The sequence below is a fragment of the Hyperolius riggenbachi genome, chromosome 7, assembly GCF_040937935.1.
Source record: "Hyperolius riggenbachi isolate aHypRig1 chromosome 7, aHypRig1.pri, whole genome shotgun sequence".
Classification (NCBI taxonomy): Eukaryota; Metazoa; Chordata; class Amphibia; order Anura; family Hyperoliidae; genus Hyperolius; species Hyperolius riggenbachi.
In genome coordinates this window covers 232,550,109-232,566,745 of record NC_090652.1, presented here as the reverse complement: position 1 = coordinate 232,566,745, position 16,637 = coordinate 232,550,109, and positions in this window count along the sequence as shown.

The window sequence follows — 16,637 nt, the reverse complement described above, 5'->3', positions numbered from 1 at the left end:
AGAGGATTGCCTTCTCCGATGAGTCAGACTTTGGGCTTAAGTGCATGGCCTCCAAACTTCTCAGGCCTTTACCCTATTGTGCACATTTGGGACCATATATATCAACATGTATGACAACTGGTTCCCCCATACACCCACCAGCACACTGCAGTCTACATGGATTCATAAAATCAAGGAAGGTAAAAGAAAAACAAAAATACCTGAATAATTTATTGTCGAAATTGAATGAGCTAGAGGCAAAGCACAAAAATAACATATGTTGAATAGAGATGTTGCGAACCTCCGATTTTCGGTTTGCGAACCCTGTTCGCGAACCTCCGCGAAAGGTTCGGTTTGCGAAAAAGTTCGCGAACCGCAATAGACTTCAATGGGGAGGCGAACTTTGAAAATTTGAAAAAATTCTACCGGCTGGAAAAATGATAGAAAACATGTTTCATATATTTTTCCTCAATACCTGGAGGCACACCTGATTGAGTGAAATACACATCACTGCTGGAGGACCCGACCTCCCTCCTCCAAGCAAGGTCTTTATACCATTTGACTCAGTTGTCTGCCTACACTAATTAGTTATGGGACAGCTGCTACACACTCTGCTAGGGAGATTTTAATTAGCCTCTTGTGGGTCCCCACCTCCCTCCTCCCACCTCCCTCCTACCTCCTACCCTTCTACCTATTCCCTCCTCCCTCCTACCGGAGGGAGGAGGGTCTCTTCTGCCAGGGAATTATACTATTTTAAAAACCAGTATACATCATACCATGGCTGGGAATCGAAAACAGATCTCACTGTGTGGTGGGCAAGTCACCCTAACCACTGTACCACTACAGTAGTAAGTGAAGCTGGCCTAAAATTTACCATTTATGCTCAATGCAATAGAAACATTAGGTTGCTTAAAGGAGAACTGTAGTGAGAGGTATTTGGAGGCTGCCATATTGATTTCCTTTTAAGCTATACCAGTTGCCTGGCAGCCCTGCTGATCTATTTGGCTGCAGTAGTGTGAATCACACCAGAAACAAGCATGCAGCTAATCTTGTCAGATCTTACAAAAATGTCAAACACCAGATCTGCTGCATGCTTGTTCAGGGTCTAGGGCTAAACGTATTGGAGGCAGAAGATCTGCAGGATAGCCAGGTAACTGGCATTGCTTAAAAGGAAATCAATATGGTAGCCTCCATATACCTTTCACTACAGTTCTCCTTTAAAGGGAACCTTAACTGAGAGTGATATGGATGTTTCCTGTAAACAATGCCAGTTGCCTGGCAGTCCAGCTGATCTTTGTGACTGCAATAGTGGCTGAATCACACCCTGAAACAAGCATGCAGCTAATCCAGCCTGACTTCAGTCAGAGCACCTGATCTGCATGCTTGTTCAGGGGCTGTGGCTAAAAGTATTAGAGACATAGGATCAGCAGGCGATTCAGGCAACTGGTATTATTTTAAAAGGAAAAATCCATATCCTTCTCCGTTTAGGTTCCCTTTAAGGATTTGTAGCATAAAAGCCAACTCACATTGGCTGGGATTTGAACCTGGGTCTCACTGTGTGGTGGGCATGCACCCTAACCACTGTACCAACTGAAGCTGGCCTAAAAATTACCATTTATGCTCAATACAAGAGAAAAAGTAGACAAGACAAATAACATTTATATCACACTTTTCTCCTGGCGGACTCAAAGCACCAGAGCTGCAGCCACTAGGGCGCGCTCTATAGGCAGTAGGTGGGAGGTGGGAGGAGAGAGGTGGGAGGAGGGAGGTGGGAGGTCACAAGAGGCTAATTAAAATCTCCCTAGCAGAGTGTGTAGCAGCTGTCCCATAACTAATTAGTGTAGGCAGACAACTGAGTCAAATGGTATAAGGACCTAGCTTAGAGGAGGGAGGTGGGCGGGTCCTCCAGCAGTGTGTTTGGCAATAACATGTCTGCTGACAGTGATATGGAGGGTCAAAGTTTTACTCAATAGAGCATTATGGGGCGAATCGAACTTCCGCAAAAATTCGCCTGATTTAGGCGAACGCGAACCCCCAAAGTTCGCCTGGAACCGTTCGCTGGCGAACCGTTCGCGACATCTCTAATGTTGAATGAAAATTGCAAAAAAGAGTATGATAGGCTTAGAAACCGTTTTCTTTTGGGATAAACAGAACTGTTAAATTCTGGCAGACCTGTTGAAAAAGGAAACAGCAAGTAATTGAATCGAATGTATTAAAAATAAAGCAGGAATGTCTGTCTTCAGAACCCAATCGATCGGGGAGATTTTTACAGAATATTATAATACCCTTTATAATTTGCCACATAAGGTATCTGAAGAGTATTCAAAAAAGTTACTGACAGCAGCTAAATTACCTAGCATACCAGAAGAACTGCAAATGGAGCTAGAAGCCCCGGTTTCGGAAAAAGAATTTAGGGAAGCAGTATTAAGTTCTGCCAAGGGCAGAAGCCCAGGGACAGATGGATACGTAATGGAATTCTACCAGGAATTCATGGAGGAACTAGCCAGTCATTTTTGTAAAATGGTTAACGCACCTAATGTACAGCAGATGTTCACTGAGAACACTAGCAAGGCTGTAATTACGGTAATACCAAAAGAAGGGAAATCGCTCCAAGAATGCTCTAATTATAGACCAATATCTATAATTAATTCAGACGTAAAAATATACTCTAAAATATTGGCCACTAAGCTAGAAAAATGATCGGATATAGTATTGGGTAAACAACAGTCGGAGTTTCGCAGGAATAGGCATATTCATGATAATATTTATACTGCAATTCATTTTATCTTTAACTGTAGTAAACAAAAGCAAGAAGCGGTAGTAATCGCAGTAGGCGCTGAAAAAGCCTTTGATAGGCTAGCTAGAGATTTTTTATTTCAGGCCCTTGCTGGTTATGGAATTGGGGAACAATTTATAGATAGGATAAAAAAAACTATATTCTAACCAGTCAGCTTGTGTAAAAATAAAACGGTCATATGATGAAAGGTTTTCCAGTGAAGAATGGAGTAAGACAAGACTGTCCTCTTTCCCCTATATTAAATAACTTTTGTATTGAATCACTGTTAAAGAGTATACAGGATAATAATGATATTGAGGGCTGTTGTATTGGTAATAATACTATTAAAACCTTAGCATACGCCGACGTTATCCTGTTAACATTGACAAGCCCCGGTAACTCCTTGAAAGCAACACTCAAGATATTTGATATTTTTAGTAAATGTTCAAACTTTAAGATTACACATTAATATATACAGATTAATATAAATAAAACCTCTATTCTGGACATTGGATGTTCTGAGGAAACAATTAAAACGCTATCAGATTGCTGTTCTTTCCCTTGGGCTAAAAAAATCAATAAAATATCTGGGCATCGAGATCGGCAATGAGTGTGGAGGACTCTTTGATCTCAACTTTAAGGAGCTTATACCACAATGCAAAAAATGATTACAAGACTGGGATCATCCCTATTTTAATATAGTTGGAAGGGTGGAGATCGTCAAGATGATGGTCTTGCCCTGAATTATTAGCAAATTACAGTGTCTGCCAATTTCGATATCCAGGTCTTGCCTGAAGGAGTGGGACAGAGTTTTTCAAAATTTTATTTGGGCAAGGACTAAGCGGAGAATAGCATATAAATTGATTGCAAGGTCTAAAAAAGCAGGTGGCCTGGCGGCCCCAGATATAACTCGATATTATATAAATATACATCTCTGTAGAATATTAGAATGGCGTTTAAACGACCCGGCAAAGATCTGGCCATCAATTGAGTTGAGTTATTTTGATCCACATATGATGTTTTCATGGCATCTGGTAAATATACAAAGACTCTGCCATTCAATTGTTCACCCATTTGTCTACCCAGCTATTAGATCATTATATGGAGTTTTAGACTCATGGCAGACATTAACAGGCTGCTCCCCTATAATTTTACTATTTAACAATCCAGATTTCACCACAGGGCAATCCGAAAATTGGTGAAGGGCGAATGGGATGAATACAGATTCGCGGTTGATAGATGTTCAACAAAACCAAATTTTTGATAGTTTTACAGATTGGGGAAGGTATCAACTACAAAGCTATATTACAACATTAAATTCCAAAAAAGGGAAAATCAGGTGGAAACCGAATTTACTGGAAAAGTTTATTGTACAATGTAGCAGAGTGCAAAAGCTGCTCTAAAAAATGTATTGTTTTATGGACGAGATGTTACCTACAAGTAATTTAAGTTTCTGCAGGAAATGGGAAACTGACCTAGGTTCTCTACCGGGTCTAAGTCCATGGCAAGAGGTTTTTGACAATATATGGAGTATTCAAAGTAGGCAGTACCAAGTTATGCAATATAAAGTAGTTTTAAGATGGTATTTTTATCCTGCTAAAATCAAGAGGAGCCCTCAGTGTACATCTAGAACTTGTTGGAAATGCCAGAAGGAGGAAAGCACTTACATTCACATGTGGTGGAAGTGTAAAGTGGTGGAGACCTTTTGGAAAAATATTGAATTCTTCTATATAAAAGAAGTTGATAGCAACTGCAGGATAGATCCTTTCGCTGCATTGCTTGGGACTTCTAACAGTAGTAAAAAAAATTGAGCATAAGTTAATTAAATATGGCATACTGGCAGCAAAAATGATGATAGTAAAATATTGGAAAAAACCTAACCTACCATCAATTTCAGAATGGGTATGGGAGGTGTACAATTGCTTGGAAACTGAAGAGAGCATGCACACTGGAGAGAGGGAGATACAGCAAATTAAGGAAAGATGGGCTACTATTATTGATAAAAGAAGGGAGGAGGAAGGATGATACCTGAGGTTCCTTCACAATGTGGCGGACTAATGGCGCTTAGATGCGGGAGCGGAGCTCGTTGATAATAAATACAAGGTAGAAATCAATAAATTCTTTATACTGCAATTATGTTAAACGCGACGTCGGTTGCGTTAATGGGCTTCGGAGTGAAGGAATAAGCGCTAAGGATTTTGTAACTATGAAAGAGCGACGGGGTTAGATAAAACGTCATTTATAGCTACACGAAAGGTGGAGGAACTCTAGAAAGGCCGCTATGGGAATATGGATGGATGGGCGTGAGAATGAGAGTCTGAATGAGTAAGGGTAGGATAGTTATTATTGTATTTTGTTAAGGGTAATTTTGTTAGGTATTAAAGAGCTTTTTTTATACTTTTCCTTCTTCTGACTATGATGCAAATATTTCCCAACACGATTGCATCTATGAAGACGAAAAAAAAAAAGTATTCATGGATTCACATACTTCTAGTAAGCCAAAAAATAAAAAAGCAAATAGTTTAATAATGATTGCCACTATTCAAAGAACATATAGAGATGTTCATTACTACTATAGCGCCATCAATGGAGACTTAATCGGTCTCAGGTAGGCTGTCTGGTACACAAGCCTGTACACATGAAAGAAGACGGTCACCTGGCTGGGATCAGAACTCAATCCCTCAGGTGACAGTTCAGGTAACAGGTTGTACAGAGGTATCATTAGCCTGAAGACCCACAATGCTTTCTGTTGCTATGGAGGAGAGTCCTTGGCCTGTGCTTACCCGAGATGATCTGTCAGGCAGACTGCTCCTTGTAGTTTTGAAGGGAATTGAGGATCCCCGAACACACACCAGATTCTCCATTGAGGCAGCCTGACCAGCTTCCTCAGGTGAGAATGATCAAGAGCATGTACACGGCTTTCGAATTCCAGCCACTCATGTATTATCAGCTATATCAGCTGGCAGCTATGACTAACGAGCTACTCTCGCCCCGATATGCATGAGCCAAATTATGCGCTGTTTACAGATTGGAATATTTAGAGTTCTTCCTCCTATATCATATGACAGAAGATGAAGATATGATCACTTTTAGACTTAAAGTGACTAACAAAAATTACAACGTTTTTTCTACCATCCTACAAGTTCCTAAACCTATTCTAATGTGTTCTGGCTCACTGCAACACTTTGTACTATCACGGTCTCTGTAATAAATCAATGTATCTTTCCCCTGTCAGACTTGTCGGCCTGTGTCTGGAAGCCTGCCAACTCTTCCGTGCTGGTCTGTTCCTCTATGCACACTCCAGTGTGTGTTTTATTTACATAAGCCAGCAGCTTCTCTGCTATCTTATCAGTGATAGAAGAGAGCTGGATAAAAATCCTCCTCTGTTAGGCTGTGAAAGTAGCTGGCTGACACATACTGAGGAATTACAAGCACAGGCACAGGCAGAGCTGTCTGCAGGAAGCCTGTAATGTTCAGTGCATGAGAGAAAAAGGGGACAGAAGGTAAACACACAAATGATCTTTTGAGATTCAAAAGGAAAGCTGTATACAGCCTGCTTGTGTATGGATGTATTTTCTATGTGTGGACATACTGTACATCAATCTACTTCCTGTTTTGGTGGCCATTTTGTTTGTTTATAAACAAACTTTTAAAAACTGTTTTTGACTACTTTTAATGCGGCGGGGAGCGGTGAAATTGTGACAGAGGGTAATAGGAGATGTCCCCTAACACACTGGTATGTTTACTTTTGTGCGATTTTAACAATACAGATTCTCTTTAAGGTGCCCATACACTTACTCGATTTCCCGCCGATACACAGCAGTTTCGATCACAGTGATCGAATCTGCAGTGAAATCGATGCGCACACGCTGACCAATTTCCGTCCAAAATCGATCCTTCCCGTCGATCTGTCTGCGCCCAAAATGTTGCTCGATCACCGGCGGGTTGGGGGTGCGTCGGTAGCGGTGTTCAAATGTCTGACAACCAACGCTAGTGGCAATACATTACCTGTTCTGCCGGCGCGTGTCCCCGCGGTCCCTTCTCCGCGCTGGGCTCCAGCTGGCTTCACTTGCTTCCTGTTGGGTGAAGTTTAAACAGTAAAGCGCACTCTACTGTTTAAACTTCCCCTGACAGGAAGTAAAGGGAAGCTGTAGCCCATTGCGGAGAAGAGACAGCGGAGACCAGGGGACATCACGCCGGCTGGATCAGGTAATGTATGCTGGTGGCAGCGGCAGCTCGACAAAGTGAAATCGAATCAAAATCTGTTTGCAGTGTAGGCAGCAATAGATCCCTCTTTGATCCGATTCGATCACAGAGGGATCTATCTGCTGGTCGATCTGGTGGCAATCGACCAGTGTATGGCTGCCTTTAAACTCGGGCAAGTCAGAGAAAACTGGAAGGAATATACATTTACTGTATATACATTTCCCATGTGCGAAAGAAGCTATACTTTGAAGCTCAAATGTATGTTTTGGACTTTTGGTGATACAAAATTAGAAAGAAAAATAAAAGGATGGCTTGCCTTTAACGCAGCACAATAGAAGGTGTGTCACCTCAATGTGTCATTTCTGACGTGACTGTGCTTAAAATAAAATTCCTGACTTCTGTATCACAATTTTTCCTGCAGCCACTTTCATCAAGTGAAATTCCTAAGCTTAAAGCTGAAAAATGTTGTTTAGGCCACTGGCTGCAAGTCACAGGCAAACAGTTTAACTAGCTGGGACACAAATGATTACAGAAAGCATTTACTCCTGAAAGCACTGTTCACTAGACTGTAAGCTCTTTGATTTACCTTGCAGTGTAAGATCCATTGAACCTGCATACTGACCATAAGGGAGACAGAATTATATATGTCATGCAGAGTTCAAATGAAAGTCATTGTGTGTTTGAGCCCTACTAAACTTTATCATATCGAGTAGAACATCCTTTTGCCCTTAGGGCTAGACGAGACTAGCAAATCTAACACCTACGCGATACTTGTAATAAAAAGGACTCACCCAAAACAAGATTTTCAGCAGTCCTGGTGGAATGGGGAGTGTCCTACTGGCAAAGGTGAGTTACTTATATAGGGAATTCCATAGTGTAAATCATTGACATAGAATGATCTTATTTCTCTGATCGTAGAAAAGGAGTCATGCAGTAATTCTTCACATAAGGCTATGTAAGTTCTGTTTCAGGTGTGAAAAAAAAACAACTAAGTACACCCACTGAACACTTTGTTAGGAACACCCGTACAGTTGCTTATTCATGCCATTTTCTGATTTGCCAATCATGGTAGTAGTGCAATTATTATTATTTGGTATTTATATAGGGCCAACATCTTCCTCAGCGCTTTACAGAGTATATTTGGTCTTGCCACTTAAAGATAATCTGTACTGTGAAAATCTTACATAAATAAACGTACCAGCCTGTTTGTCCTCTTCTCCTAGCCCCCTCTGACATTTTCGCCACTCCCAGCTGCTTTCCTGGGGATAAAATCACTGTTTTATTAATAGTTTTTGTAAACAATGAAGATAGCCGCCAAACAGGAAACACATCATCAGAGTAGGTGCCTGTTTGCAGTGGCTCCACTCAAGAGTGACTTGACTGCTGAAATGTTACTCCCACTTGTTGCCTTAGCTGCTTGTCTGGACTTAGAACTGATCTTTCTGCACTCACAGCTGTTCACAAGGTCACAGCTCTGTGAGCCTTGCAGAGAAGCTGGCTGTGAGAAGAGATGGCCCGAACGGTTCGCATGCGAACGTATTCACGCGAACATCGGTGGTGAACCGCAAACTATATGAGAGTTCGACCAGCCCCCTATACTACATCATTAGGCTCAACTTTGACCCTCTACATCACAGTCACCAGACCCAGGGCAGCCAATCAGGCTACACTCCCTCCTGGAGCCCCCCCCCCCTCTTCCCCTTATATAAGGCAGCTGCATCGGTCATTTCCCTCACTCGGTGTGGCTGCAGTAATTAGAGAAGGGAGAGGAACCTGCTGTAGACATAGGGAAAACTTAGTTAGGCTCTTGTTAGGCTCGTTAACTTGCTCCTTGCTGATTCTTATTGCTAAAAAGCACCCCACAACAGCTCTTTTGAGAGTTAATTTTGTTCTTGTTATCTGTTTTTTTGTTTTTGTGTGTGTGGATCAGTGACACTTGCATATACAGCCCTGTCAGTCAGTCACAGCTGGCCCTTGGTAATTCCTACTGTGCCACTGCCAGGCCCAGCACATTCAGTGCCTACATTTTCACTGCACGTGTGTGACAGCTGCACATTTGTAATACCAGTCACTGCATACCTTTTCAGGGTACCTGTGTGTGTGACAGGCAGCTGCACATTGTATTGATACCAGTCACTGCATACCTGTTCAGTGCACCTGTGTGACAGCACACAGTGTTATATTACATACCAGTCACTGCATACCTGTTCACGGTACCTGTGTGTGTGACAGCTGCACATTTGTAATACTAGTCACTGCATACCGGTTCAGTGCACCTGCATGACAGCACGCAGTGTTATATTATATACCAGTCACTGCATAACTGTTCATGGTACCTGTGTGTATGACAGCTGCAAATTTGTAATACTAGTCACTGCATACCTGTTCACGTTACCTGTGTGTGTGACAGCTGCACATTTATAATACTAGTCACTGCATACCTGTTCACGGTACCTGTGTGTGAGACAGCTGCACATTGTATTGATACCAGTCACTGCATACCTGTTCAGTGCACCTATGTGACCGCACTCAGTGTTATATTATATACCAGTCACTGCATACCTGTTCATGGTACCTGTGTGTATGACAGCTGCACATTTGTAATACTAGTCACTGCATACCTGTTCATGGTACCTGTGTGTGTGACAGCTGCAAATGTGTAATACTAGTCACTGCATACCTGTTCACGTTACCTGTGTGTGTGACAGCTGCACATTTATAATACTAGTCACTGCATACCTGTTCACGGTACCTGTGTGTGAGACAGCTGCACATTGTATTGATACCAGTCACTGCATACCTGTTCAGTGCACCTGCGTGACAGCACGCAGTGTTATATATCAGTCACTGCATACCTGTTCATGGTACCTGTGTGTGTGACAGCTGCACATTTGTAATAACAGTCACTGCATACCTGTTCAGTGCACCTGCGTGACAGCACACAGTGTCACCCCCTTGCCCGGCGTCTGACAGCTGGCTTGGCAGAACTGTTAGCATACCAGCTGGTGGACTCTGAGGTGATTTTTGGCGATTGGGACACCGCAGTAGAAGATACCAGGCCGCAATTATTTTTCTAAAAAGGCGATACCCAAACTGTACCGTGATGTTGAAAGGCAAGTGGTGTCATCTCTGGCACACAGCGTTGGGTCAAGGGTCCATCTGACCACGGATGCCTGGTGTGCAAAGCACGGTCAGGGCAGGTACATTACTTATATGGCTCATTTGGGTCCTTCCTTGGATGTGTGGTGGTCACCATTTCTCAGGCTCCCATGCTGGACTGGAATCAAACCCTGATTCCCCGGCCATTACCCGTGGTCACCATGGTACTGAGAAAGTAATATGGAAAGTTTATCAGTCACACAGTTGAATGAATGGCATACTTGCCCTGTATAACAGATTCTCACTGAACAGCCAGCAGAAAAAGTAATTTAAAAAAATAGATGTAAGCTTTAACAATGGTAGAGAAAGAACCATTGAAAGTTGATAAGGCAGTCAGACATTACCTGACATCACTGAGGAAGAGCAATCTTGCCATGGTGCGCTGCAGTCCAGCATGGCCGTCACTACACAAACAGCTGTTTGTGGTGCGTTACACAGTGAGTTTGGTCTGTCAGTGCTTAGGCAAACGCAGGGGGGTGCTAGTAAAAAAGGGCGCACAGGGATAGTGGACAAAAAGGGCGCCGCCATAGACTGCAATGCAAACTATCGGCTATTTGGCGCCCAACAGGAAAAAAGGGCGCCCGAGAAATAGTGGTTACAGGGATCGTGTTAACAATTTTTTTTGTTTACAGAATAAGGTCTATAACAAATATAGTTTACAAGTTCGTTTTGAGTTTGTGTTATACTTATTTTTTCATTTTTAAATTTCGCTTATATCAGTTTTTACTTATTAATTTAGTTAAAAAATTTCGCTTACAAAAATATAACAACTAAATTTTCGTTTACACTTCTTTGATCATTTAAAAATTTGTTTTCATATGTATAATGCGTAAATACCGTTTTCAAACTTATTGTATTAGAAATACATCGCTTTTGGTATTAACTTTGTTTTTACACTTATAATGCGTTGATTATAGTTACTAAAATATCGTTTATAATATTACTGTTATTTTAGGTTGTTTTTACACTTATAATGCGTTGATTATAGTTACTAAAATATCGCTTTTAATGTTACTGTTATTTTAAGATTTCTAATGCTTGTAAGGCTATCTATTGTATGTGTTTAGGGTGTTTGTGCGGTGGGGATGGTTAGGTTTAGGCATTACCAGGGGGGTCTAGGGGTTAGGGATAGGTACAGGGAGGGTTAGGTATAGTTACAGTATAATATATGCAATCAGGGGGTGGTTAGGGTTAGGCACCACCAGGGGGGTGGTTAGGGTTAGGCACCACCAGGGGGGGTCTTAGGGTTAGGCACCACCAGGGGGGTCTAGGGGTTAGGGATAGGTACAGGGAGGGCTCTGTGTGATAATAAGTTTAGGTATAGTTACAGCACAATATATGTAATATATACAATTTATTAAATTATATATATTTAAACAAAGAGGGGTCTAAGAGTTAGGGATAGGGAGAGATCTGTGTGAGCTTACAGTTTGGTATAATTACAGTAAAATATCTGTAAAACCTACCATTGCATTGCTATGCTTAATACAAGTGTAAATATCGTTTTTGTTATAGACGATATTTGATGTTTCTTTTCAGAATTCATTTGTTGTTATAGATGGTATTTTGCCATTTCATTTCCGTTTATTTAACCTATTTAGCACTAAATTTTCGTTTACAACCCCTTAAAAGAAAACTATGGTTTTGCATTAAAACTTAAAATTTCGGCTATACCCCGCACCCTTTTTTCCAGGCACCCTTTTTTGATACACGCGGGGGGATTACAGCTGCCCATAATCCCCCCTCATACCAGGGCCAGTGCAGTATCTGGGAACAGGCACAAGTTGAGACACCAGAATATCTGCAGGAATCTTGCAGCTCACAGCCCCGCCCCTTTTCTTTCCCAGCTACAGTTGACTTTGGATGTAGCAGCAGTGTGTACAGAGCATGGCGCAGGAGTGTGTGTACAGAGCATGGAGCAGCAGTGTGTGTACAGAGCATGGAGCAGCAGTGTGTGTACAGAGCATGGAGCAGCAGCATGTGTACAGAGCATGGAGCAGCAGTGTGTGTACAGAGCATGGAGCAGCAGTGTGTACAGAGCATGGAGCAGCAGCACGTGTACAGAGCATGGAGCAGCAGTGTGTGTACAGAGCATGGAGCAGCAGTGTGTGTACAGAGCATGGAGCAGCAGCATGTGTACAGAGCATGGAGCAGCAGTGTGTGTACAGAGCATGGAGCAGCAGTGTGTGTACAGAGTATTGAGCAGCAGTGTGTGTACAGAGCATGGAGCAGCAGCGTGTGTACACGGCATGGAGCAGCAGTGTGTGTACAGAGCATGGTGCAGCTCTGGGGAACTTAACAGAGTCAAGTATGAGCACTGTGCCCTGCTGTGTGAATGCTTCACTTTCATTAGCAATGTCAGCTGTCCTCATTATTATATGTTTTCAAACTGCTCCTGATCGGTCCCGCAGTCAATCGGGAGCAGATCGGACATTTAGGCTGCATTTCCACTTGTGCGGTGCGAATCGCTGCGGTAAAAATTCGCATGCGGATGCAAATTTCGCATGCGGGTCTATGCGAATTTCGCATGCGGGTCTATGCGAATTTTCATGCGATTTCGCATGGATGACGATGTATGCGAATTTAACCATGGCAGTGCTGGTGTGCTTTTCCATTGTTTCTATGCGAATTTGCATGCGAAACCTTATGCGAATTTTCTATTAAATACATTCTATGCGATTCGCATAGCGATATGCGATATGCGAATTCTGATGGCTCTGCCATGCAAATTTTTTCTGCACGGAAAAACGCAAAGTAATCCTGACAAGTGGAAACAGTCCCATTCACTTGTATTGCTATGCGAATTTGCATGCGAAAAACGCATGCGAATTCTCCGATAGTGGAAATGGGCCCTTAAGAAATAATCATCAGATCCTGTTGGATGGGAAATTGCATTGTGTGTACCCAGCATAATGTCCTTGCATATTATTATACTGTATTGTGTGTGGCTGAGGGGGAGCTTTCAGGAATCTCCCCCTTGAAAATCCTGGGTTTGCCCCTGCAGTGTGAAGCAGTACACTAATTACACTACCTGATTGATGTATACACATGCAAGATATTTTAAAGCACTTTAGGACTCCAATTTAGCAATAAAATTTGATTTCTGCCTTTAAACCCTGCTGTGCGTAAAATCTGGATTTTTCCCTGGGACTTTTGGCGTGTATCCCATTCCGCCATGCCCCCCTCCAGGTGTTAGACCCCTTGAAACATCTTTTCCATCACTTTTTGTGGTCAGCAAAAATGTTTGTAATTTTCAAAGTTCGCCTCCCCATTGAAGTCTATTGCGGTTCGCGGAGTTCGCGCAAACCCGAATTTTTGCGTTTGAGGTTTGCGAACCTAAAATCTGCGGTTTGAGCCATCTCTAGCTGTGAGCAGAGACCTTGTCTGTGACTCATACACACAGCACACCGGAGAGCAGAGGGGTGTGTGGAGGGGGCATGCATAACTTCTACATATCACAGCAGAAGCAGTGCATTCCTCACTGGATTGACAAAGCACGACAAATAAAAGAAGATTAGATATATTATAGAGACAGTGCAACTAGAAAATGCTGCAGTAATCCAGACCACATTAGAACAGGTAGAGGAACTTATAGGATAGAAAAAATAAGGCTGACAATTTTGTTACAGAGTCTCTTTAACTGTCCCTCAGAGGGGCTCACAATCTAATCCCTACCTTAGGCACATGTCTATGAATGGATCCTGTAGTGTATGTATTGCAGTCAAGGGGGCCAATTTTTAGGGGGAAGTCAAATGTGGGAGGAAACCGGAGTGTCTAGGGAAACCCACGCAAACACAGGGAGAACATACGAACTCTTAAGACAGAGCCATGGCTGGGATTCAAAACAGGGACCCAGCACTGCAAAGTGAGTGTGCTAACTACTACACCACTGTGCTACCCTTGTGTAATGTATAACATCATGCAGATACAGGTAAGGAGCTTCAGTTAGTGTTTACATGAAACATTAGGATTTGATTTTGACCATGGCATCGTTGTTGGAGCCAGATGGATGGTTTGAGTTTTTCTGTATTTGCAGGTTTTGATATCAGCCGCTCAGCGCCGGCTATAGGCGCCACTCTAGCTGTAATGCTATAGAACCACTACCCAAAGAGGGTTTTAATCACTGTAAGGCCTCTTGCACACTACAACATGCAATTCTTTTTCAGATTTACAGTTTTTAATAAATTTTAACATGCGATTCTGATTTTTAATTGCTACTGCATGCTGCGTATTTTCTGCGCTTTTCTTTTGATAGCATCCAGGGAAAATCGGAATCGCAAATCGGAACCGCAAATTGGCCTGAGGCCTCTTGCACACTTCCTCGGCTCGCCCTGTGCCCAAATCACTTGTGACGACATAACACATATGCCCCTCCTGGCCAAGACAATGATGTTTGGATAGTGATAGCAAGAAGTCCATCTGGTTGTGTACACCTTTAGATTTTCTCTCATTTATGAAACTGCGTACATTTGTTCTTTATCTGTTCTTTAATATATGATTTCTTGATTGGTTCATCTGTTCTTTATTTTTGTTTTTAGTGAGAAGGGATGGTCAGAAATGTCGATTTCCGATTTCTGCTAGTGATGATTACCAATTCTGCGGATTTCCGTTTTCCGAGTAGTGGAGTTTTTTTTGTCATTTTTTGTATTCCCTGATTGGCCAAATACGTCCGAGCTGACTCTGCATTCTTTGATTGGTGCAATGCTTCCAAGTTCTGTAATTGGGCTTAAATTACTGAGTTGTGGTAATGCGGTATTTCCACAGAAATAAGATTTCCCATTTTTGTTTTCTGAGTTTGCTGATTTATAATCGGAAGTACGGAAATTTCAATTCCGCAAAATCCAAATTAGCATCCCTATTAGTGAGACCAAACAGCAGAAAGTGGATGTGTAACAGAACATTTGCAGTACTAGCAGAACTACAAGGAATGACCTGACAGCAGTGCCCTGTTGTGTTATATCCAGTGCAGTTGAACCTTGTGATTTTTTTACCTTTGCCATGTGGATTATCTGAATAAAGAACAACCAGCATTTCTTCTACCACTGATGGTTTGCGGATCCTTTTGTGCAAATTCCTATATTGGCTTGGCTTCCCAGATCCTGCACCAATTGGTTGATTTGGTAGGGGGTTATGAGCGTTTTGATCCTCTCATCATATACTGATCGTAATGGAAAAAGCTACGCTTACGGATCATTACGCGTAATTTTACGCTATTACGCATTACGAAATTATGCTTACGGCATAGACATTCAATTTCGGTACATATCTGTAATTACGCATTGCCCTTACGCAATTACGCGTAAGAATACCGTAATTCAGGTTGTTACGTTATAGGCTTACGCGTAAATTCCTACTAGCAATTAATGCGTAAGGTCATGCTGCCAAGCGGAAAAGTTGACGCATGGATCAATGTTAGGTAGCCGCCGACTTTAAGGGTTAATAGCAAAGCCCCCTTAAGTGCTAAGAGCCTCAAATTTGGAGAATATATTAAGGAGATCAGAAGGAATAAGAGGAAAAAAATTTTTTTAAAAAAAACCTTATAGTTTTTGAGAAAATCGATGTTAAAGTTTCAAAGGAAAAATATATACATTAAAAAACCCGCCGACTTTAACGGTTAATAGCAAAGCCTGCCTAAAATTTAGAAACACCAAATTCACAGGGTATATTAAGGGGATCAGTGGGAATAAGAGTGCCGGCCGCCGCATACACTAACGCTAAGTCCCCGCCGGCTCCCGCCGTAAACTCCGCCCACACCTGTCACCCATATACATGCTGGCACCCATGGGTGCCAGCATGTATATAGGTGACATGTGGGAGAGGCGGGGAGGGCAGCGGAGCCGGCGGGGACTTAGCCTCCCTTCACCCGACAGAGCTCTGAGCTATAGCTCAGAGCTCTCGAAAGCATCTTTGTATTTGGGCTCCAAGGAGCCCCATTGGTCCTTAGCAGACCAATGGGGTTCCTTCAAATCAGAAGGAACCCCATTGGTCTGCTAAGGACCAATGGGGCTCCTTGGAGCCCAAATACAAAGATGCTTTCGAGAGCTCTGAGCTATATAGCTCAGAGCTCTGTCGGGTGAAGGGACGCTAAGTCCCCGCCAGCTCCGCTGCCCTCCCCGCCTCTCCCACATGTCACCTATATACATGCTGGCACCCATGGGTGCCAGCATGTATATGGGTGACAGGTGTGGGCGGAGTGGACGGCGGGAGCCGGCGGGGACTTAGCGTTAGTGTATGCGGCGGCCGGCGGGTGAGCGGCGAGTGACGTCGGGTGCGGTGGTGTTACAAAGTAACAAAGTTGTTACATTGTAATAACTTTGTTACATTGTAACCGATTAGTATATTTCCGAGGATATTGCGTGGGAACTGGCTTTTAAAGGGACAGGTAAGTATTAATGGTTAATTAAGAATATTAAAGGACTTTTTTCGTGGTTATGTTTTTTGTTCAATTAAAATACTTTTTCTATGTGTTTGTGTGTTTATTTACTTTTAACTCTTAAAGGAAATGGGTAAGGGGTAC